At 40.5% G+C, this 25,419-nt stretch overlaps 1 protein-coding gene across 1 annotated transcript in view; it reads right to left on the reverse strand.

Moving 5' to 3' along the window:
* KLF9 (Kruppel like factor 9) overlaps positions 1 to 25,419 on the reverse strand; it is a 40,698-nt gene that overhangs the window by 13,431 nt on the left and 1,848 nt on the right. The window lies entirely within an intron of this gene.

Raw genomic sequence — 25,419 nt, forward strand, 5'->3', positions numbered from 1 at the left:
AGTAGTTGTGGTGGACACTGGAACTACCTCTAGCCATTTAGAGTGACTGTCCACAACAATGAAGAAGAATTGCCCCTGAAAGGGCCAGCGTAGTCGATATGAACCCTCGACCAAGGATCATGTGTGTCCTCCCACCTATGTACAGGAGCCTGTGGCATTTCAGGCCTGGACTGTTGGCAAATGTGGCACCCTTGGACCTGGGCCTCAATCTCCTTATCAAGCCCAGGCCACCAAAGATAACTGTGCGCAAGTGCCTTCATCCGGACTATGCCCAGATGTCCCTCATGCAGAGACTGCAAGACTCTAGTCCTCAATGAGACTGGGATCACTACCCTGCTACCCCACAGGACACAACCCTTAAAGGTGGAAAGCTCATGCTTCCTTTTCCAGAAACTCTAGAAATTGGTGCCAGGACATGTGTCAGGCCATCCTTACAGCACCCATGTCAACACGCGTGTTAGCATGTTATCAGTGGCTGTTTCTGCAGCCACATCCCCTGCATTGAGGATCAGGATCAGATTCTACAAGCTGTAGGGGCAACCTACTAAGGCCATCTGCATGGCCCATTTCTTTGCCTGGTTTGTGAACCAGGGAGTAATCATATGCAGAAAGGAAAATTGACCACCTCAGCATTCTAGGAGAAATTATGTGTGGAGTTTGCTTGTTCGTTGTGAACCCCAGCAATGGCTTATGGTCTGTAAAGACCATGAAGTGGTGGCCATACAAAAAGTCATGGAACTTTATTATGCCAGACACTATGGCCAAGGCTTCTCTGTCTATCTGTGCGTAGTTATGCTCAGCAGAAGACAGAGTCCTTGAATAGTATGCTACAGGACCTTGAGTCCCATCAGCCTTGAGGTGACTTAAGACAGCCCCGATCCCATAAGGGGATGCATCACAAGCTATATACACACTGGCAGCTGCTCATTGAAATGAGCGAGAACAGCATTTGAAGACAACAATGCCTTGACCTCAGCAAAACTCCTTTCATGGACTTTTGTCCACTTCCATGGAGCCTGTTTGTCCAAAAGCTGATGTAATGGCTCTGCCACTGCAGCTTTGTGGGGGAGGAAGGAATGGTAAAAATTTAGAAGCCCAAGGAAGGCTTGAAGCTTACTCTCCGACTTGGGACTTGGGGCCTGCTGAATCACTTTGAGCTTAGATTTAGCAGGATGGATGCCAGGAATTCAGTGGAAGTTACTCCAATTTTGCATTTTTCCTGCTTAAGCTTCAGCCCCGCTTCGCGGAAATGCAGCAAAACAGACTGACGCCTTTCAGCCAGGTTTTTGAGTGATTCCCTAGCGATGAGGACATCATCGAAGTAAGGACAAACTCCCTGAATGTTATGGCGTGTTTGCTCCATCATGCTTTGAAAAATGCCAGGGGCTACGTTAACCCTGAACTGCAGTCTTCTGACTTTGAAAGCTCCCTGGTGCGTTACAATCATCTGGGCCTCACCCATTGCATCATCAACCGGTAGCTATTGATAGACCTGAGCCAAATCGAGTTTGGCGAAAACTCAGCCTCCTTTAAGTGAGGCCAAAATGTGACTCACCACAGGCACCGGATAAGAGTGCTGCTGTAATGCTTTGTTTAGCGTGCATTTATAATCAGCACAAATGCGGACTTCCCCGTTGGCCTTGAATGGCGTGACTATGGGTGTTTCCCATGGACTGCTATCCACAGGTTCCAAAATACCTTGCTGTACCAGTTTATCCAGCTTGGCATTAATCTTTTGCTTAAGCGCAAAAGGCACTCGACAAGGCTTAATCCTAATTGGTGCAATGGAGGGATCTAACCGCAAAGCAATTGGAGGCCTCTTGTATGACTCTAGCTCCGGGCTGAAGACATCAGTAAACTCCTTGCAAACTTCCGCAAGACTGGCCGTTTGCATGCTGGGTAGCCTAGTTACTTGATTCCCAAGTGCCTCGAACCAATCGAGTCCGATTAGACTCGTGTGGTCACCCTCAACCACGATAATGTCCAGAAACCCCTCAAAATGCTTACACTGCACTCTGAGCATGGCCTCCTCTTTCACACTGACTCAGGAATTCTGGAAGTCAGTTAAGATGAGATTTGACGTCACGGGTTTAACTCTCTGCCCATTCGTATAGCAGATCTACTTGAGGGTTTTCTGGGAAATGATTGACAGAGCTGAACCCATGTCCAGCTCCATCGTTAAGGGGACCCCCTGCAATTTGACATCAAGATGTAGCTTTTTTTTCAATGGCCGGAGAGCCCCTGTTCTCAAAATGCTCCTGCAGGACGTGCAGAACCCCACCCTATTCTGGCTGGGGACCCTGACACCTTTCTGAGGCAATTCGTTCATAGGATGGTCTTTCTTGTGACCCAAACAGATGGTGGCTATGTGGCCTTGCCGGCCACACGCCCGGCAAATAGCTGAGCAGAAACGGCAGTTGGAGTGCTTGTGGTGTCCTCCACAACCAAAACACCAAGGGAATGGAACTGCCTTGTCAGATCCCTTGTCAGCTCGCTCTTGGGGCCTTCTCTCTGCTGGCTGCTGTAAACGGTTGACCTCATTGTCGGAATTCAGTTCGGATACCTCTCGAGCAACCTTTTGATGGACTGAGCCTGAACTCGTAGGGTTCTTGGAAAGCCACAAGGCCTTAACAGCTCCTCCTGCTGCTTTGTCAGCCGTGATCTCCCTGAGCGCATCTTGGAAGGAAACGTCTTCCTTCGCAAAAATCTTCTGCTGCAGCTCTTGGCTCCTCAAGCCACAAACTAGCCGATCACGTAGCCGTTCTTCTAAGTCTTTGAATTCACAGGGCCTTGCAGCTTGATGTAGAGCACAATAAAGTCTGCAGCAGACTCTCCTGGACGTTGGTCCTGCTGCTCGAATGCATGACGCCATGCAATTACCAAAAGCTTTGGTTCAAAATGCTCCCTTAACATTTTCTTAAGCTCAGTATAAGCGATGGATTACAACGGGGCTGGGGCAGCCAGATTCTCAACAATATCAAATGTCTCTTGCCCACAGACACAAAGTAACATTGCGGCCTTGAGCCTGTCCTCCTGAACGTGGTTTACCCGAAAGTAGTTTTCTACTCTGGCAACATATGAACGCCAATGTTCAGGGTGCGCTGTATCGAATTCGGACAGTCGCCCAATCTTAGCCATCGTTCCTCCTTGGTGGCCTCGTCAATGCCTCGTGTTGCTCCGGCTTGTGAAAGGGTTCCAGAACGAATCTTGCCGAGCTCTCCTCCAGCACTTTTGTACTGGCAGGCAGAGTCGCGCAAGTCAGAATGCTGAACTTCCAAGCCCTTCAGCCTTCCGTGGTGAGTCAGCCTAATATTCTTTGCAGCATGATCCCACCTTCATTGCCAATGTTCTGTTCTGTGCGTTGGTAAGGCATTGAGACGAGGCAGTAGTAACAACAGTTGCTTCTTTATTAAAGCTTCAACAGAACCTCAACAGAACCAACACAAAATGGCGTGGATCCCTTTTATACCTTTTTCCAGGGACAGCGTCAGCCAATAAATGCAACATATTCTCCCGCTTTGCACATGCATAATAGGCTGAAGACAGCCTGTCTGGCCCGGGCAGCCACATGGTCTGCCTGGGACTCTCTGTAGCTTCCTGCACCTGCTCTGTCAATCACAGGCCCAGGACATAACAATGACTATACACCAAAGGTGCACGGATCACTGTTACCTTCCCACCGAAGTGATACCTATTAATCTACTTGCATTTGCATGCTTTCGAACTGCTAGGTGGGCCGGAGGTGGGGCAGGGATGGGAGCTCACCCCGTTATTTGGGCACAGATCTCAAACCCGGGATGTCAGCTCTCCAGCTGACAAGCTAAGCATCTTTAACCACTGAACCACTGTGCCCCCGCCCCAGAAAAGACTAACGTGACTGAAAATCCATTTCCAACATTCTCAAAGCAAAGTATATATAACTAATCACGGATGCTAGGAAAGTTGTTTACCTTGAGCAAATAACCATAGCTTTTTTTCCTCAGATACTAATATCTTATGTTAAGGATTTATAAAGATGATCTAACTTCCAAGATATTCATATACACTTGCTTTCTCTGAAGTTTTTCAAATCAGGTGGTGAGGACATTTCAGTGGAAGATCTAAAGAGAGCAGCAAGCAGAAGGTACACAAAGAAGACATGGATGCTAGACTGTCTGATCTGGTTTCCAGGCAGGGTGTTGGTTTATTTGTAGCAAATCATCCATAACCAACCTGAATCAAATTATGTATGAATGTATTTGTGCTCTGAAACTAATGTTCAGATATATGTAGGACTTTCATAAAAGAGTTTACAGAGTTGTTGATTATAAGGAAAGTGCAGAACTGCCTGCAGCTGTTTGTGCTTTGTCAGAATTTCCCAGCTATAACTGCAAATAGACTGAACCCCACCATATAAAGGTGTTCTAATATAATTACAGGTTGTCCTCATTTATCAACCATTTTATTCACAGCAAATATTTGAAGTTACACATTTTTAGATTTATAGCTGGGCCTTGAAGGTGAAGGCATTACAGCATCCCCATAGTTTACATGATCACAATTTGAGCACTTGGCAGCCAGGGTGCATTTATGGTGGTCACAGCTTCCCATGGTCACATAATCACCATGTACAACCTTCACAGGAGGCTTCCAACAAGCAAAGTCAACGGAGAAGCTGGCAGGAAGTTGCAAGTCTTGGTCATGTAACATCACACTTAACAAACTGTGGTGATTTGCTTAAAGAACCAGAGCAGAAATTGTAACTCAACACATTCACATCACAATTCACATTACAACTGCATCACTTAGCAATGAAGTTGCTGGCCTCAAGTACTGCACAGTCAGTAAGTGAGGACCACCAATAATGGAAAGGCAGATCTATTTAAAAGTAATCCTGCATATGGCTGCAGCTTCTTTTGATCATCTCAGGGGTGTAGAGGAGGCTTCATTTGCAACTCAGAATCCCTGCAGCCAGAGGTAACACCGGACTTATATGATTACTTATACTCAAAATCTCTGGGCTAGAAGCTTCATTTTCCTTCAAAAATAATAATAATAATACTACAAAAGTGGATTATTAGAAATCTAGGTATTGCACCAGTCATCAAGCTTGAATATAATCTTTGATTGGAGAATGTTGCCAACTACGACAAGATATTGATGCTTTTACTCTTAAATGAAGTAGTAAATGGAGGTAGATATGCTAATTATTCATCCTTGAGAACGACTCACTAGTATCCCAATAATGCTCTCATTTAAAATCACTGGGGGAAAAGTAGAAGTTGTTTTATTAAGCTTGAGTATGAAACATAGGAGAGAATATTGTACCATTTATTCGTAAGTTAACTTAGCCACATAGCCACTTTGCCATATGACCTAATGAAGTAAGAGAGATAGAAAGATGTAAACTTATTATCTGTAAGTTTAAGGGAGTGAATCAGAGTGAACAGTTCCCAAACCTGAGCACTTTCTCCCAAAGAGTGTGTATCCTCAATTGCATAACAATGAAGTTGTCCAAAACAGACAAGTGTCTCATAAAATGTCAAGTGGTTGAGCCCTCTCTCCTCCTGGATCTAAACACAATAACATAAAGAGATGAAAAATGATCATGTTTGTTCTGAACTTGGGAGACTAAACTAAAAAAAAAAGGGGGGGGGGGAAGCAAAAAGAGGAAAATTGAATCTGCAGCATTGTTTGAGACAATCCTACTAGTTCAACTTGGATAAAACATGAAAAAGGTCAACCAAGTCTGGAATCACCTATTCCAAAGCAAGAATGAAGCTACAATTCCAAATCCTTCAGCAGATCCTTCCTTGAGGTTTCATGTGTCACCAACAGGGTTATTACATTGATTTTGTTATTAACATTTCTGCAGCATTTCAGTTATCTGCAGACTCCGTTTTCATGAGCTGCTGTTGTTTGCTGCAAGAAAACAACCTGGATGCTTCATCTCAAACTAAGTACCATTAATTTATAAAATGGGAATACAGTTATTGCTTGGTTGACTTTTTGAGATTTCTGGGAGATTTCTGTGGGATTATGACTTTAGTGAAACAACAGAAGATTCTGCTTTTCCAGAAGGAGATGGGAGAAAGGGACAGAGTAATGACAGTACGTCTAACTGTACCTTCAAGCAAATGTTAAAAATTAAAGTGACCTAGATAAATTCATGAACCTAAGATAATATCAAAATGATCTTTGCAACATTTTCTGATTATTAAAAAAATGTCCTCCTTTTGAACTTCTCAAATACACATCCATTAAACTCCAAGTTCTATTTTGCATTGTGACTGATATCAATGCTAGTATCATTGTTATCCCAGATATCCCAAAGAAAATAGATATACCGATAAAGAAGAATATTTGTAGCTCAGGGTTAAATGAGGGGTCCTTGGTGCTCTCTGAGTTTCTTGCAGACATTTCATTGCCAAACTAGGTAACATTATCAGTGCACTGATGATGTTACCCAGTTTGGTAATGAAATGTCTGCAAGAAAACCATCAAGCCCGGAGAGCTCCGAGGACCCCTTAGAAATAGATATCATTAGAAGCATCCCCCCGATGCCATTTTCTGCTTTAAACCTGTCTATTTTGTGCTTGCTGTTTGGCCCTGAATCTATCATCTTGGAACAATTCTCATAGATTAGTGACATGTATCCTAGACGCCTCTAAAAGCAAAGTAGAGAGGCAAAATAAAACATAGTTGTGAACAAAAGCAGGAACGTCCAATGCAGCAGCCATTTTGTTATATAAGCTTAGTGTGAGGGCTTCAGAGTAAGATTTTAAGCCTTTACTGTCCCTTGACACAACAATATTTTTACAAATGTATTGTTATTCATTTGTAATATTTTAATCCCAATGCAAGATGGGAAATAATTTATTATATGTGATCAAGTTGTTGTTTTTTCCCTTAGCAATCACATAGATTTTTTCCCATGGTAATCTATCCCTAACTTGATCTTTCAGGTCTTCCAACATTGCACCCATTGCACTGATAATTGAGTACATCCACCTTGGTGCTGTTGTCGTCTTCTCCTCTTCCCTTCTCCCTTTTCTAGAATTAGAATCTTCTCCAAAGAGCTACTGTAGGTCTTTGCATAATGTGTCTGAAATAGGATAATTTCACCCTGTTCCTTTGTGCCTTGACCGAGAGAAGAAATATGTTAGGCAGACTGGTAAACTTATAAAAAGTTAGAGGGTATTCCCAAGAGCTTCCAGTGAGGATCATGCGAACTGGACATCCCCAAAGAAGAGGGACAGTGTAGGGCGGAGATTGGCAAACAGATTTTATTGATTTATGTATTTATTTATATCCCACCTTTATTATTTTTACCAATAATGCAAGGCGGCAAACATATCCAACACACCTTCCTCCTCCTGTTTTCTGCACAACAACAACCCTGTGAGATGAGTTGTTGTGACTGGCCTAGAGTCATCCAACTGGCTTTCAGGCCTAAGTATTACTTAAAGTCATGGTCTCCCAATTTTCCAGCAAAGGAGGCCTTAACTACTAGACCAAACTGGCTCTCTTGGCACAGATCAGGCAATACAAGTCTTTCCAGACAAAGGAGAGATAGTGAGGATGTGCATTTGCTTTCTGGACAGTTGCTCCTCCTGAGTAGAATGCAGGAAATGAGGGTTTTGGACCTGGATCTTGAGTTGAGCGGCTGGGAGTTGAGGGAATTCAATGAAGTTCATAGACTATTATATAGACACAAAGTTTACTCGCCCAATTTCTTAATCAATTTTGGATGTAATTAATTTATAGTTAAATAGAAATTGTGGGCACGCTGGTTGAGGAATGCTGGGAGTTGAAGTCCATAAGTCATAAAAAGGCCAAGTTTGAAGACCCCTGGTCTAAGTGATAGGATAAGACCCCACTTTATTTTTAATCTCACTTTTACTATTTTTATAAATAACTCAAGGCAGTGAACATACCTAATACTCCTTCCTCCTTCTATTTTCACCACAACAATAGCCAAAGTGAGTTGGGTCGAGAGAGAGTGACTGAGTCAAAGTCATCCTCAGCAATTTATAATTCTTTTAAGATTACAAAGGTACAAAGAAAGGAAGGTGTTTCAAGGACTTAGAATTTTTGGCCAAAAGCTTAACAAGAACACGATCCAAGAAAGTTTAAAATGGATAAAGGAGACACTTATTTTAAAAGTTTATTTCTAGTGAAAGTATTTTTAAATAAATTGGGATTAAATTAGACAAATTAACCAGACCTTCATGGCAATGTCTTCTGTTTACTATTGAAGAGTGCAGACAATTAGTGGATTTTACAAAATAAAAGGTAAAGGTAATTTGAGTCAGACTTAATGGGATGGTAGCTATGGAGATGGAGATATGGCCTTTGATGTTGATTGGAACTATGGAGTGCCATTAGAAATTAAATTATTCAAAGCAAAGAAACATTTTTAAAAATGGGAGAGATAGAAGAAATCTGGCCTTTTCTCTCTTTTTTGTTTGAGACACTTTCCTTTTTGAATTAAAATATTACAAAGGCAACCAAAAGAGTGGCGAGAAGAGAGGTTTGCTACACCAACCTACAGAGAAAGTAATTATAGTAGATTTTTCCAGCAAATGTTTGAGGAATTGGGAAATAAATTAGTAGAATCACTTGATTCTAAACTAACTTATTTGATATCAACTTGACATCATTTGAAAAAAGAATGGATAAAAGACTCATAAAGTTTAAAGAAGTTAAGATGATGGAAAGCTCTGTTAAACAATTGTCTGCAGAGGTAAATGTTAATGACAAAATGGAAATTTTAGAGAGTAAGGCAAAAGTTACAGAAACTTGGAAAGAGAACTAGATAAACTAGTTGAACTGACACCCAGAGAGAAGGAATTTTGCTTGCAATTTAGAGTAATCCCAGAGAATTCTGATGAATATATTAAAACAAAAGATTATTAAAGCCTTGACAAATTTTCTGGATTGAGAAGAGAAAGACACTGAGTCAAAAATTGATAAAATACATAAAATAAATCCCAGATTTGTAAGAACAAGAAATGTTACGAGGTATAGTTTAGGGCTAGTTTGTCAGGAAGAAGACAAGATATGAGGTGTTACAACAGTATTTTAATACAAGATTGAAGATTGAGAATACAGGTATGATGTTCTTAAAAAAAAGTCTTGTTAAAATTTTTGTGTAAGAGAGGGGCTTTTTTGACAGAGATGTTAAAGCAGAAAAAGTTAAGCATTCAAATGGGACAAATTGGAAGGTGTGATTTTTACTTCAAAACAGCTGAGGTCTTGACTGGATTCTATTTAAAGAGGGGATTTTTAGAAAAATAAAAATTGGAATTGGAAGAGTTCCAAATGGAGGTATCAGAGGAGATTACACAAAAACTCCAACAGGTGCAATAAGAAATGAAAAGAAATGATGATGATCTTTGTGACACATATTTTTTTTTTCTAAACTTTTGGCTTGATGATGGATGATAAATACTTAATTTGGAATATAAATGGAGCAAATGCTCCTCAAAAGAGAGGGGGGAAATCATTATTTTAAAAAAATTAAAAGAGGATATAATTTGTATACATGTTATGTTAATGTTAACAAAAATACATAAAATATTTAATCTATAAAAATTTGGATGAATTTATTTCTGCAAAGGAATTGTTTTGCATATAAATCTCCAACTAAAACCAGAATTTGAATTGACTAATGGTAGATTTGCTAGTGGAAGTTAATTTAGATGGGGCTGGACTTTGATACTGGAATTTATGCCTCGAATTGCTTTATAAGCAATGTATTGAGTGTTTTGTAGTTTTTTCCTATGAAAATTGGTGGTTGATGAGGAATTGTAATGGAATGATTTCCCCACAAATGGATAAAACCTCTGGGGAAAAAAAAAGGAATTACTCAGCAAATTACCATAATATTTTTTTAACTTGATGGACAATTTAGGGCTGGTTGATATATGAAAACAAAAAAATGGCAATTCAAGAGTTTACTCACATTTCTTAAAGACACAGATCTTTTTCAATAATAAACATGATTTGGATTTCAAAGGATTTGGCCACTGAGATTTCTAAAATAAAGATATTACCAAATACTTTTTTAGATCATAATCCTATGGGTTTGATTTATGAAAAAAAAGCTAATCCTTTTAGATGAAGACTCAAGAAATTTTGCTACCGGTATAAAAAGAAGCAATGAAATATTGTAAAAAGAAGCTAAAAGAATTATTGAAAATAATTCAGCTAAGGGCATTGATTTACAAATGGATTGGGATGCAAGTAATACTTTTATTAGAGGCCTTAGGCAGTGAACTTAAAAGAACAGTCAAAAGGAATCACAACCTATTTTGGATGAAATAAAGAGAAAAGAAGAATTAAAGAATTATCTGGAGAAGATAACTTTTTTTCAGCAAATTAACTTCTACAATGGCAATTCTCTATATTAACAGTAAGAAAAATAGAAATAAAAATGAATTGTGCAAAATTAAAAAAAATGAGTTTGCAAATATACCAGGGAAGTGACTAGTATATAAATGATGAAAAAAATGGTATTGAAATTACATGAGGGAAGTATTATATTAAGGGACAGTGAGGCTATATAAAAATCATTTCATCAGTATTATTCTAGTTTGTATAAAGGAAATGAAATCTCCCTGGAGAAAATAGATGAATATCTAAAGAAACAAAATTTACTAAAGATTATGTAATCTGAAGATAGATTACGAATGGACCTATCATAATAAGGGAAGTTTCTGAAGCTGTAAAAAAGATTAAACTAGGAAAGGTTCCTGGACCTGATGGATTATCAGGATGTCATTATAAATATTTTAAGGTTGAACTTTTACAACCTTTACAAAACATGATTATCTTTACCCTACAGCAGTGGTAGTGAACCTATGGCACGCATGCCAGAGGTGGCACTCAGAGCCCTCTCTGTGGGCACATGCGCCACGCCCCAGAGATGGCAACTGTCCCTCTTCAACCAGCCGCCTGCTAACTCGCCGAGGTCCCACGTGGCCAGATGCATTCCAGCATGGCTGGTTTCTCTCCCTCCCGTCCCATCCCTCCTGGCCTCAGATGCTCTCATTTTCCCGGGCATGACCCACTGCATCACCTCCTCAGCTGTCGGCTGGCCGTCCAGCTCAGAGGCAGCTTCTCTGAACTGCTGGTGGCAGGCTGTGGAGCCCCAGAGTGTGCTGGGGGCTGGCAGGCTGTGGCTGCTGATGGATGCTGTCAGCCCCCATGTGTTCGCTGGCCTCTGTGTGGGGGGGCCGATGGTGTCAGGCAGCAGCCGCCCCGGCCCCTGCCTCGCCTCGCCCTGTGACAATGGCACCCCCGCCCTACCTTGCCTCGCCTTGCCTCACCTCACCCCACAGGATGAGCTTCCTGCCCACTGCCCCACATGCCAGAGACCCTCTGGATCTCCCCCAACCCTGCCCAGCCTCCACAGGTGTCTGTCCCCATGAGCAACATAGAGGTTACCACGCCCACCTTGGCCACACCCATCCAGTCTGTCATGACCACGACAGCCACACCCACCCAGTGGGCCATGCCCACTCAGTGGGCCACGCCCACCTGGCACCCGGCAATAAATAAGTGGGTTTTGGGTTGCAGTTTGGGCACTCGGTCTCTAAAAGGTTCGCCATCACTGCCCTACAGGGAGGAGGGATAGTTGGAAAGAGGTCAATATAACATTAATATCCAAAGAAGGACAAGATATGATTTTAACAAGACATTATAGACCAATTATCATTACTGAACAATAACTACAAGTTGTTCACAGCAATCCTGATAAATCGAAAATGTTTCTGCAAGAATATATTCACAGGGAACATTGTGGGTTTTTACCTCAAAAAAAAAAGTTTAAGGAATAATATCATAAATGTATTGGACATTTTGGAATACTTTGAACAACATAATAAAAACAAATACCACTGATCTTTCTAGAAATAGAAAAGGTCTTTGATAATCTTGTTTAAGATTATGGAAGTTATGAATTTTGGAGAGAACTTTATAAAATGAAGATAAAACCAATCTGCACTTCAGAGAAAGCAAAAATAATTGTTAATAGAGATTTAAGAAAAACAATGTGAGATAAAAAGAAATAAATAGGGATGGCCTCTGTTTCCTCTTGTGGAAGTAAGAGTTTTAAAATAAACTTTTAATTTAAGGGCTCTTGCAAATGAACAGATAATGGTTCTGGAAATTCTTTTAAAGGGAATAGTATGGAAATATTAATGGGCAAATTAAAAATGTTTTGTGCATTATGAGGTTTTAATGTTAATAAACAGAAGATTATTTGGGTATCATTATGACAAATATGAAATGTATATTATTTCAAAATAATTATGTTAAGGTATAGAATGAATTTAAAATATATGTTAAGATGGGATAAAATTGCCCTTGTTGGGGACAACTTCTGAGATAAAAACGAATGTCTCACCTAGACTGATTTTATTTTAGATAATACCTGTTTTGACATGCAATGCACCATTTAAACATAACAAACAAAGAAGAAAACAATAAATGAAGCAATGTAGTCATTCCATATGTTACAGGAATATCGGAAAAGCTCAGGAGGATCTTCAGCCAATACAACTTATGTGCATACTTCAAACCAAACAATACACTAAGGCAGAAGCTTGTCCACCCCAGGGGTAAAACACCCAGATACAAACTGAGCAAAGTGGTATATCCAGTACAGTATATCCAGTACAGTGCAGTGAGCCATGTGCAGATCTGTACACTGGGAAAACAAAACAACCACTTCATAAATGTATGGCACAATATAGGAGAACAAACCCATCAGGACAAGATTCAGCAGTCTATCTGCATTTAAAAGACAAAGGCCACTCTTTGGAAGACAGCAAATATCACATTTTGGACAGAGAGGACAGCTCATTTGAAAGAGGGGCCAAAGAGGTCATCTATATCAAAATTGAACAGCCTTCTCTCAAAAGAGGGGGAGGGATACCCCAATCTATCTCCAGATCTATCTCCAGTCTACAACATAGTCCTCTCAACAGTTCCAAGAAGGCTCCGCACCCATTTGCACTACTCCGGTGACCCTGATGACACAGATAAGTCTCCAGGTGGCATCAACAACTTACTAAAAGAATGCAAATGACCAGCCATCTTCAAGGAATATAAATCTTTCCATTCCCCACCATCCAGTCAGAGCTGAAGAAGCTTCTTGGATGAGAAATGAAACATCTTCAAAGAGAAAAAAGAAAGTCCAATTGCCTCGTGAAAAAGCACCTTAAATAGTTTCAGAAGGATGCATCTGAATTTGTGCAGCGGGGAAAAATCTGTTAAGTTCTTACATTTAATTTCCACTGTTAAATAGAAAGTGTTACAAGATGCAAAGGACACTCTCACCTCAATCCTCCTCATAGGATTGTTACAATGGGGGAAATAGGAGGAAGAAGGAATATTATGTATGTTCACCACCATGACTTATTTATTAAAAAATAATAAAGACAAGAAGGAAGGGAAGGGAAGGGAAAGAGAAAGGGAAGGAAGGAAGGAAGGAAGGAAGGAAGGAAGGAAGGAAGGAGGGAGGGAGGGAGGGAGGGAGGGAGGGAGGGGGGGGGCTGGTTTGCCTGATTTGAAACTGTATTTTGCAGTTTGCTGTTAGGTTTGGGTGCTGTAGAGAAACAGAAGGCTTTTGGAGTTAGAAAGACATGACCTGAGATTTGAGTGGCATAAATATTTGTGATATAACAAGTCAAGGTCAGTGTAGATTTTAAAAAACCCTATTATGTTAGACATGCCATATTGAGAATATGGAAGAGATACGAAGCCATGTTGTGCCTGAAAATGCCCAAGAGGCTCTCAGCACAAGAAGCATATCACAGATGAGAAATAATAAACAAACACAAATGGCTAACTTATTGTGTGATATTAGAATTTTTGTCAAGGGGAACGTAAAATAAAATCAAGAGAAAAACTAGTGGTGGAGAAAATAATTTATGGATTTGAACTTTCTGAGTTTTAAATAGAATTGTATAAAAGTGATGAATATGTAATTACTAAAAAATATAAATTGTTCTTGAAATTTGAAAGGGGAGAAGAACATGTGAAAGATTATATGATAAAGTAGAGTAAAATTTTTGGTTGTAATATAGTGATAAAAAAAGGAAAAATATGTAGCTATACGTACACTGATTCAGAGGTCTTAACATTAATATATACTGAGATCATAGATTTTTCCTTTGGGACTGGTAGACAAATAGTTGGAAAAAAGTCATGGACTTTGTTTTTGTATACGATAACTGCAGCGAGATTATTTTATGTGCAGAGATGGAAAGATTCGGCACTAAACACAATGGAAGAATGATGGTTAAAAATGATGGAACTTGCTGAGATGGCTAAATTGACTTTTTTGATCAGAGAAAAGACAATATCTACATTTATTGCTGACTGGAAGCCCCATTAAAGAGAAACAATGAACTTATGATTTATGGTTTTGATGATTAAACAGAATAGATTATAGAAAGACGAGAGCTATGTTATAACTACAGAGTCAGAGGTAAACTTATAAAAGTATATATAACTACTATAAAAATAATCAGAAACTTTAAAAATAATCAGTATCTTTTTTCTTTCTTTTCTATTTTTTCTTTACTTTTTTCTCTCTTTCACTTCTCTTTGATTTCTTTCCCTTTTTTCTTTTTCTTATTTTACATTAGTTTGTGTTAGTTTTTATGTTGGTTTATGAATTTGCATTGGTGTGTATATATGTGTTTGTATGAAAGTTACAGGGTCATCCCATTTTTGCAAAATTCCAATTCCACCCCTCCACATATTTTTAAAAACAGAACTGCACAGTGGAGAGGGGATTTCTCTTGTATGGGGGTTCTTTGATTAGTCTTTTTATAGAGAATATGTTTTGTGCTTTAGCATTTCTCTGCATTCAAAACCATGATGGAACTCCCTTTGTTCCCTTTCTTTCTAAGTGGGATGTGGAGTTCTCCTTTTCCTCCATCCATCTGAAGAAATATCAACTCCAGTTTGAAAACACCTTCATGAATGACATATGAATCTCCTTGCCTTCCAATGAAATGTTAGTCCTAATCAATTTCTGAATCTTAACCCTTAGCAATTGGGTTTCTGCAGGAGAAGACATTCTGTGGGTCCAGAGCAACTTCTAAAAATGGTCTGGCCCAGCTCCTCTCAGCCCCACTTAATTGACAGAAAAGTATAGTACTAAAGGAGATTAGGACAACAGCAATGGGTGGGATTTCAGATAATGATTGGCTGAAGAATGAAATTACCTCCCTGCTTATTCCTGCACTTGAAACAAAACATATATCAAGAGACCCTAAGTCAAATTAAATCCAGGGATTTACAATTTCACATTGGCTACTAGATTCAGTTTGCAAAAATCCAAGCAGCCACTAGATATAGAATATTCTAGCTTATGGCTACCATCTAGTTTTCTCTAACTTAAATCTGATAGCCGCTCAAAGGCTCTTGGAGTTGGCTAGACTACACTCACAATTAATTAGAAGCACAGACCACCCCCAATTGCTGGGAAACAATACACAGGCCTTGCCCTCCCTTCCCCTGACAGCCCATTCTGAAAATACAGGATGTTGATTCAGAAGGCATTTGTTTGGGTTCAGGAGAATTCTTACGGCTCTCTAACTAGAACATTCTTCAAATATCAAACAAACAGTGTTGAAGCTCCAATGACAATTCTCGGCTGATGATCAGTTTTGCATTTGAAAAACTGTAAAAGAGAATTTCCCAGAATATTTAAACTTTAAAAAGGAAACTCTGGAGCATTGACTAAGAATTCCGAGAGTTTTGAACCCAACATATTAGAAAGCTGCCAAGTTCAGAAATTTTAGAGTGGTTTTTTTTTTTGGGGGGGTAATCTGGGTTCCACAGAATTAAGGGGGAGGGAATTTCTTTGTAAGGGGATAAGGGTGTGTGGGGGGGATGAGACCTTGAACTCAGCCATCCAATCCTGCTCTTCCCCTCAAACTTGCTAAGTCACCAGCTTTCGCAAGCTGGGTTTGTCAGAAGTTCCACCTCTCTTGGTCAGGAGTTCCAGGAACTATTCTTTTTTAACAAACAGGTTCTGCAGCCTGGAAAAAAATGAAAACTTTTGGTCTAGAATTTCTCTTTCAAATCTCTAGATTCTTGTATACTTTCTCAAGTGAAAGGAGATACACATACACAGGTGTCTGTCTTTCTTTCTTTCTTTCTTTCTTTCTTTCTTTCTTTCTTTCTTTCTTTCTTTCTTTCTTTCTTTCTTTCCTGTCTTACACTTAAAATGCAATGGTTCAGGATGGTTTTTCCCTTACCAGAGATAAAAATAGAGATAGGAAAGACATGTTAGGTGTTGTTAAGGGGGGAAAATAGAAGTAATATACAATACAACAACAACGAAAAAATGTTTTACTTCACATGACATTGAAGAAGACTGACTGGCTTAAGTTTGTGCAGTTGGGTAGACTTGCTTCCACTGAGTTTTATGACAGAAGGAATGGCACATCCGGCTCCTCCTGGAAAAAGCCCCTTATCACCAACTTCAGGGGTTTTTTGGACTAGGCAGGGCATCCTGGTAAAGCCCAGCCTCTTCTGAGAAGGTCTTGGAGAAATGCTCATAGTGGCTTGCTAACAATATGGCATGTTAATTACACAGCAGAGATATAGCAAGCTGCTGCCATAACATACAATGCCACAGAAAACAAGCAAATCACAGAGAAGGGAAACTGGCACAGAAAAACTATCACCCAGAGTCTTGATTCCCCCTTCTTAAAAATACAGTAATGCATTTCTGAGCAGACTGAAACTTGCTCCAATCACAGAGTTTAAAAGGAAGGTTTGACCCAGAATGCATGCTGGGCCTTAAGTCAATGCTCAGATTGCTGAAAGCTGAGTTATTAAACTTCTCTTCTGGCTTGGCAAGATCCACAGCAAAGTGTGACATTCCACCACCGCAAGGAAAAGCAAAGTTAAGGCCACATTGAAGAGGTTGAGAATTTAGAAAGTGAATGGCGTCCAAAATAAAATTAGCTTTGCCATTTCAAAAATACTCTGCTTACTAGAGAATTCAACGAATGGATGAATCTCATTGGTCAGCTACAGGTCAATATCAGAGAACCCATCATGCCATTCAACCCCTCCTCAACATTTTCCATGTATGGTAGTGAAATTGCAGCATTGAATATTGTCTGTAACAACCCCAGAAAAAAAAAAGCGGGTTAATCTGCAAAAACATTCACAAGGCTGAAAACTGCTTCACAGCCGCTTAATTTGTTTTGCTGCATCAAAATGGATCTCTGTTTCCAGTTGCAAATCTGCTTTGATAGAGTCTTCTGTCTGAAGCTTCCTCAGATCAAAGGCCACCTTCAAAGATCTGAACAGCCTTAACTTACAGTACAATAATTTTAGGAATCTTGATGGTGTCTGGTTGCTCAACAATAGAAGGTTAAAGTCTTGGATAATTTTTGATTAAGAAAATAAAAAAGAGAGTTTGTGTTTTTAAATATTAAAGGCAATCAAATACATTCAAATATACTTTATTTGGTGCTAGGCCAGAACAGGAGAGGTACAGACAATGAAACAGTTATAGTTAAAACTTAAGCCCATTGATATGTATGGCTCATCTGTGTTTCAAGGAAACACAATGTTTCATTGTTGAATGGCAACATTTTGCAACTCCATAGTTCTGTTTAGAGACTCGGACTGCCAGGAAAAAGTTATGTAAAAGTGCTCAGGGTGACCTGATCAGTGATATGAAGAAATTATAGATTCCTCCCTCTTCCTGTTTCTTTGTAGGACTAGAAGTTAAACTTGCCATCTGGCAACAACTGGCAGTATGTTCTTGCCAAGCTCCACACTGCTGGCAAGATCCAGGAAGTGTATTTCAGAAAGGTATCTTTAATGCTAGTCTTGGAATGAACACAGATCTAGGAAACTTTAAAAGGAATTTCCCACCCTCATTTATAGTGATCTCACTAAGGCAGAATCCTTTTGAATGATTTGAAAAGCTTTTTCCCAGCTCTCTCACTACCTGGGCTGAGTTGCCACTGACAAGATAAGCTGCCAACACCCTTTATCTGTTGATTGATTGTGTCTACTCTGCTTTCCATGCCTTTTTCATCCTGCCCACAACCTCTTCACAGTAAACACAAAAAAAAGAAAGAAAGAAAGAAAAGAAAAAAGAAAAGAAAAGAAAAGATACCCTCAACCTATGGCACCACTAAATAACAGAAAGAAGTTAATACTACTAAGTTGGAAAACTCTGAAAAAAAATAAGACTCACTCCAAGTAGATCTTTCACAAAATCTTTTGTGGTTATTCACAACAGAGATCTACATTCTGAGGCCATTTACTCTTTAAGTGGGGGGGGGCCTTCTCATATCATAGATTCCCTTGGGGCATCTCCCCGGTTGTGAAAATATTTGTAAATTAAATGGACCCTCCATGTGATTCTACTTTTTATGTCACTGTTTATTTTTGGAATATAATTTGTAGCAGCTTTTTTGGAACAGATAGTGTGGGAACCAGTTGAAAAAAAAAACAAGATGTGAAATGGACTTTTATAAAGCTAGTACTGATTCCATAAATAAATACTGGGGCTGGGGTGGGATAATAAAGATTGTCCCCACAATCTTAACACTTCAACACTCATAAACAATTTTAACTACTATCTAAAAATACTGAAATCTTCTTTATTTCCCAACGAACTGGTGTCACTCATGATCGCTCGGCAAATCCTACATTGTCCAAGCATTGATCATATTAGCATTTGGCGGTTTAGTTCTTATCTTCCCCTCTTAAGCAATAGATGTTCCAGAATTGTCCAGAAGCCATTAGGTTTCCATAGACTAGACCAAAATATTAGCAATGATCTCCTGTCAGATTTCCCCCCTCCCCCCCTTTTTTTTTTAGAAAAAACACTGTTTTATTTTGCAGCAATCTTACTTTTTCATTTCTCTTCTGGCATCAATTGTCCCAAACATTTAATTGTCCCTGGACCTAATCTTAGACTGGGAATGTCACTATTCAAAAATACCTGAATACTTCGTGGTCAGCTGGTAGCAACCTGTGAAGCTTCCTTATCTTCCATGTAAGTGTTTTTTTTTGTTTGTTTTTTTAAAAATCAGTTTACTATAAACATGTGCAATAAGAAAAGCATAAAGGAACTCCAGATAGTCCTCAACTTATGACCACAATTGAGCCCAAAATTTACATGGGTGAGGCCTTTGTTAAGTGAATTTTGCCCCATTTTACAACCTTTCTTGCCACAGCTGTTAAGTGAATCGCTGCAATTATTAAATTAGTAACATGGTTGTTAAGTGAAGTCCCTATTGGCTTGGTTTGTCAGAAGGTTGCAAAAGGTGATCAATAACTCCGGGATGTTGCACCCCCCCACCCCATAAATATGAGTCAGTTATCAAGCATCTGAATTTTGATCATGTGATCATGGGGAATGCTGCAACATGTGAAAGATGATCGTACGTCATTTTTTTCAGTGATGTAACTTTGATCACTAAATGAATTTATGTTGGAAAGATCTCACTTAGAGAGAACAAAGTTGCTCTCCATTTTTGCACAGTTCTCTGTGGACAAATTGTCTATTTAGGCGGCAAGAATAGAAGACAAGCTCTGAAGATCATTTCAGTTTGGATAACGTCTAGATATTTATCCGTCCGTATAGGAAACATGCATTCAACCCTAATTTCTTTTTCAAGACTAGGGAGGAAACAGGTCCAGCATGTTTTAATGGATAGAACAAGTGTGCTGTAGGTTGATGTCCTGAATGGGGAAACAAAATTACATTGGTTGAGTCCAAACGTTCTTGCAGCCGAATATTTTCAAATATGATAAAAGTGTCTATTTTCAAGTAGGTGGCAAGATGGCAACATCAGATAATAAGAACCTTACAATGGTTATCCAGGAGATTTCTTAGTAGCTAATTATTGAGCCACCTGCAAGGTGCTATCTAGCTGGGAAAGCCCCAAAGGGCAGAGCAGGAATTTCCTCATGTGTGCTGGATATCAACAGATCTGGCATTTGGAAAATGTCCATGACTAGCAATTAAAGTTACTAGCCTTGGTGTCAAAGGATGAAGCAGATGGGTAAGCATGGTGCTTATCTAATTCACTGCTTCCTTTTCACAGTGGGCTTTTTCCTTCTTAGGCTAGACTACATTAGTGCTCTATTTCATGTGAAGAAACATTTGTTTCTTCGAAACATCAAGGTAGGTACATTTTAGTTGGTTTTATGGAACTCTGAGGCAGTAGGCAATACAAAAATTGCTTGCATGAATAATAAACTGAAATCAGGACTTATACATTATCAACACTAGAGTCAAATAGGGCAAGAGAGTAATAATGCCTGAATTAATGATAGAGATTGTTTTTATATTTTCCAAAGGAAATGTTTCCTGACCTGCTAGTTATCTCATGTAATCATTGCATCTACCAGGTTATACTGTGATCCGTCTAGTCATATCATGTATATCCCTCCGTGAGTAAAATGTTGGGACCATAATATGGACAACACAGTGCCATGGAGTTAGGACTAGAGTGCAATTAAAGTAAACAATTTACTAATACCCAGCCCCCATATGGAGATTCCCATGCACACATGGTAAGCCATGCTTTATTTTTTGTAATGGTCCCACATGCCTTTAAAAAACATACCTTTTACATTGCCTCTAAAAACTCTGCAAGAAAAATAGAGCTTGTGGAATGTGTTTAATTCTTTATGGTCAGGCTTAGAAAGCAAAGCACTTGTCTGTTTCACATCCCATCTAACCCAAATCTTCCACAACCTACATGAAAACATTCAGCACAACTCACATGCATTGCTGGTGCAATATAAATTTGGAGTCTCCACACTTCTGGAGGCCATATGGATAGTACCAAAACCATCACGATAATCCTCATAGCCAAGGGAAAATATGATTTTAATAATATCAATGAGGAAAACACTAAAAAGGTACAAAGTATTAGAGAGAAGAGAACAGCCAAAAAAAAAAAAATGCCTCTAGGGAGATATACAAGAATGTACAAGTGAGAAATGGGTTCTCAGTCTGCTTGCTATATTCAAGTGTATATTTGCTTCAGCCATAATCATCCTATATATTAGTCTAAGGCAGGTGTGTCAAACTCAATTTCATTGCAGTTGTCCTCGGGTGGGTGTGGCCTACTGTGTGGGCATGGATGGAGTCGGTGTGGCCTACTGGGTGAGTGTGGCCAGCTCTAAATCATTTGAGTCAAGGGTGCCTGTGGGGGCCTGGGCAGGAGTGGGACAGATCTGAGGGTCTCTGGCAGAAGGGGGTGGGACCAGGGTAAATGCCAAGGCATGGTCCACTGGAGGAGCCTCACTGTTCCTCTCAGGCCATGTGGGGGGGCTGGATGGTGGCGCGGGCTGCCCGGAGCCCTGGGCAGCAGAGGTCAAACACCAGCCTGGCCCTCAAGCACCTGTGGCACCAAGCCCAGCCCCACTTCCCCAAGGGGGCACCTAGCTATACTTACCTCCTCCTCAAAGCTGCTGCTACTGTGCTTGCTCTCCTTAGCCAAGTTGCTCATGATGGGTACGAGGGCAAAGTCAGAGGGAGGCCCATTCCCTCTCCATGTGAGGAGACCCAGCTTTGTATCCAAAGCTTCCTTAGCAATAGGATGGGAGACCCCCAGGATAGGCCAGGAGGAGGGGACAAAGGGATGGTGAAAGGGCAGCAGGGCAGGACTAAGGCAGGACTTCCCTCAGACTCTCCCTCTCCTGCTTTCCTTCCTTCCTTCCTTCCTTCCTTCCTTCCTTCCTTCCTTCCTTCCTTCCTTCCTTCCTTCCTTCCTAAGTACAGAGCAGTGGGAAAATATTTGAGATGAGGGAGGGAGAAAAACAGGCAAGAAATGCAGCTGGGGAGGTGTCACCCTTCGTGAGGAATGAAGAAATGCACCATTGCCTAAAAGTGGCCAGCACATGGCCCTCACCTACTTCACATATCTGGCTTGGTGGGCTCTGGGGGAGGGGATGCCATGAGCAGTGTGAGAGTCAACATTACCTGCGCAATGCCACCTAGCCCCCAGCCTGTCCAGTTTCGGCAGGCAGCGGGGTGCTCTCCTCACAGTACCGAGAGGTTGAGCCGGGCAGTGCAAAGATCACCAGCTTTGCACCTTGCTGCCTGCTGAAACTGAGCAGGCTGGGGCTAGGCAGCATTGCACTTCTCATCAGATTCGTGCCACCTGGCTCAGCCTCTCAGCGCTGTGAGGAGAGCACCCCGCTTCCTGCTAAAACCCCTCCCCTGAAGCCCATCAAGCCGGATATGTGAAGTAGGCGAGGGCCATTTGCTGGCCACTTTCAGGTGATGGTGCATTTCTTCATTCCTCACAAAGGATGACACCTCCCCAGCATGTACCCAGGGGGTGGGGCTGACGTGGCAGGGGCTGGTTCCTCGTTGTTTCCGGACGGCTTTGTGGAGCTAAGATTGAATGCGTTTCAGCATAGATGGCCAAGAAAGCGGGGGTGTTCCCTCACTGTTTCCAGAATGGCTTCAGGGGCCACATGAAACCACTTTGCGGGCTGCATCCGGCCCCTGGGCCTTGTGTTTGACATGTTGGGTCTAAGGGCACTTCAGATGTGGTTATAATAGTCCTAATCAGCAGAGCCAATGATATGGAATGTTGGAATTTCAATTTAGCAACTAGTTGAGATCCATCATAGTGATCCATTTACAAATAGTCCTTATTTAGTGACCATTCACAATTACACTGGTGATGAAAAAGTAACTTTATGGCCAGTCCTCACATTTATAACCTTCATAGGTCCGTAAAGCATAGACCTGAAAACTACAGGAAAAAGTTAAGCATATGTGCAGTTTCACTTAATGACCAAGTCGCCAGTTCCAATTGTAGTTGCTAGAGGAGGATTGTCTGTGCATATCATTGAATTATATTTTCCCTACAAGTAACATTAGTTCTGATTCCTACATATGACGATCGGAATTTGATAGCCAAGGGAATTAGTATTTCAGAAACGAAGCACTAAAGTTTCTATCAAATTATAAACCTATTTCTTGCAAATAACTCCGCGATGCAATACACCCTCGAAGCAAAATAGAGATTTATTAATTTCCATCCCAAGTTTCTCTGCTCTTTAGTTGATAGTAAATGGTTTGCCGTTCTCTGAACTAGCTTCTTGATGGAAAAGCCTTGAATTCCAAGCACAGGAAAACATGGAAGGTCAATAAATAATGAAAATACTACTAACTTGTAGAATGGTCACTGTCAGTCACAATTCTCAGAATAACCAATGGTAAGAAAAGAGAAATTTTAATGGATTTCTACAGTGTAGACTTTCAGGTTAGCTGAGAATTGTGCCATGTGGCTTCCTTTTCCTTTTTTGAAGTCCTACTCTTAGTCAGGAAGAAACAAAATGTAAGGACTTGCTTCATTAGAATGATTAGAAAATGATTGGCATTTCCTATGTGTAGGATACTACTGGGGCATTCTCAGCAATTGACCTCTCTCACTTTATAAATTATTTGGTATTTCTGCCATGTTACAGAAAAAAGCTGATGCTCATATTTTCTTTCCTTCCTGTGTTATGGGTTTTAACCACAGGAATCACTGCTGAATGACACACGACACTCCTTTTCCTGTGCATTTTCCATTCTGCAGTCTACGGTGCCCGTTGTGTGAACAGGGCTGAGATTCTCTCCCAGGGATGTCGCACATCATCCAGGAATATTTACCATAGAAATTTGGCCAAATCCAGTTTGACACTCTCTCTTAGGTAAACATTAAATGCACCTAATGTGGGCATCAATAGTACCATGACCAGTTTCCTATAATGAAGATTTATTCCTCTTCAAGTCATTTTTTTTAAAAACATATGGCAGGGGAAAATAATCTATAAGAAAAATGATAAGGATTAGGAACTTCCGTTTTGCTTCCCCAGCAACTATCCCATCTTCACACAAGGCACTTTAAGCCTTATATGCATCACATATTCATCATAAGAAAGAAATCGAATCCATTCTTATACTATCCAACCATTTTCCTTCAGCTCCTAACTCACATGGCTTAGACGAGGCCACGAAAAACTGTTTCACAGATCATTTGGATCAGGGAGCAACTTGCAACATTGAGTCTTGCTACTCTGTCTGGTTTTCAAATAACGGGAACATAACACAAATAGAAAAACACACATTCACAAACCGAGGGAAAGCTGCTTATTTCCCAAGATGGTATTGAAATTCCTCACCACGTTGCTTGTGCTCTTATCAGACCATAGAACTATTGCCTAGATTGTTTTTCTTCCCTGCCAAAGGAAACCCCAAATAACATACATACGAGCACCCCAAGACCAGGCTCCTTGTGTTGGAACACCACTTTATAATCACATGACCAACAAAAAGACAGGCTAAAGTTGCGATGTGTTTTGTCAATGAGGCACCATAAATGTATGTAGCCCCATGTGTCATCTTCAAAGCTTACTAACCACCCCATGTTTGATCACAGATGCTGCCAACACACCCACATACGACAACTGGGTACAATGTGCTTTGGTGGAAAAGATGGCATTCATTTCCCCCAATCATTTCGTCTTTCAAAGAAGCTCACTTTAAATATCCTAATCAACGTTTATCTTTAAACATATTCGCCAAGTGCTAGGAATGCACTTTCCGGTGCCTGCAAGACAGTGCCAGATGTACTAAAAACAGAGAATTATGATCTATTATAATTGGCTGGGGTTTGAACCAAGAATAAGCAAACGTACCCTCAGAAGAAGCAACTTACTGATGATGCACTCAACAAGTTCAAAGCCTACAAAAGAAGGCAATTAGGCAACACATGACGCAAGTGGCTCAAATGAAGACAGCTGCCATATTACTGAAGACTGAATGAAAATAACGAATTTCTCTTATAGATGGTAGCCATGTGTACCACATGCATTTGGACATCATTAAACAAAACTGTCCCAAAGCATGGACCTCAGGGCCTTCTGCTTTTGCTGCCATTATTCTTTCCTGCTCCCTTGGTGTTTACCCCCCAAGGCAATGAAAGCCAAGGAGCACCCACGTGGGAGACCTCACGTCAGAATTTGAAAAAAATACGTCATCAATCCACGACAGCCACCAAGCCCGGCCCCGCCCAGGTGGAGTTTATGGAATCCAGAGGTCCCAAAGAAGCTGCGCCAGGCCTAGCATTAAAAAGTCTGTTCTAGGAAGCAGCCCAAGGAAACATGAAGTTGGCTCCTGGTCTAGAATTTCATGAGAATTCTAACCCAGTATTGCCACGCTTGATACGAGAAAAAGTTAAAGGGAGGATTATCGTGCAATCATAAAATAGGAGGAAACCCTGTTAACTTCACCCACGAAGCCCCTTTCCCGGCTGACCCTCCTCCAACATCCTTCAGAGATTGAGATGAAGGCTTCTGAAGGAAACAGCTCCTCTACTGGCACCACCGACTCGGTGTAAGCCATCACTACAGAACAGGGGA

This window comes from Crotalus tigris, unplaced genomic scaffold, assembly GCF_016545835.1.
Source record: "Crotalus tigris isolate CLP2741 ecotype Arizona unplaced genomic scaffold, ASM1654583v1 scf7180000018464.579312, whole genome shotgun sequence".
Taxonomy (NCBI): Eukaryota; Metazoa; Chordata; class Lepidosauria; order Squamata; family Viperidae; genus Crotalus; species Crotalus tigris.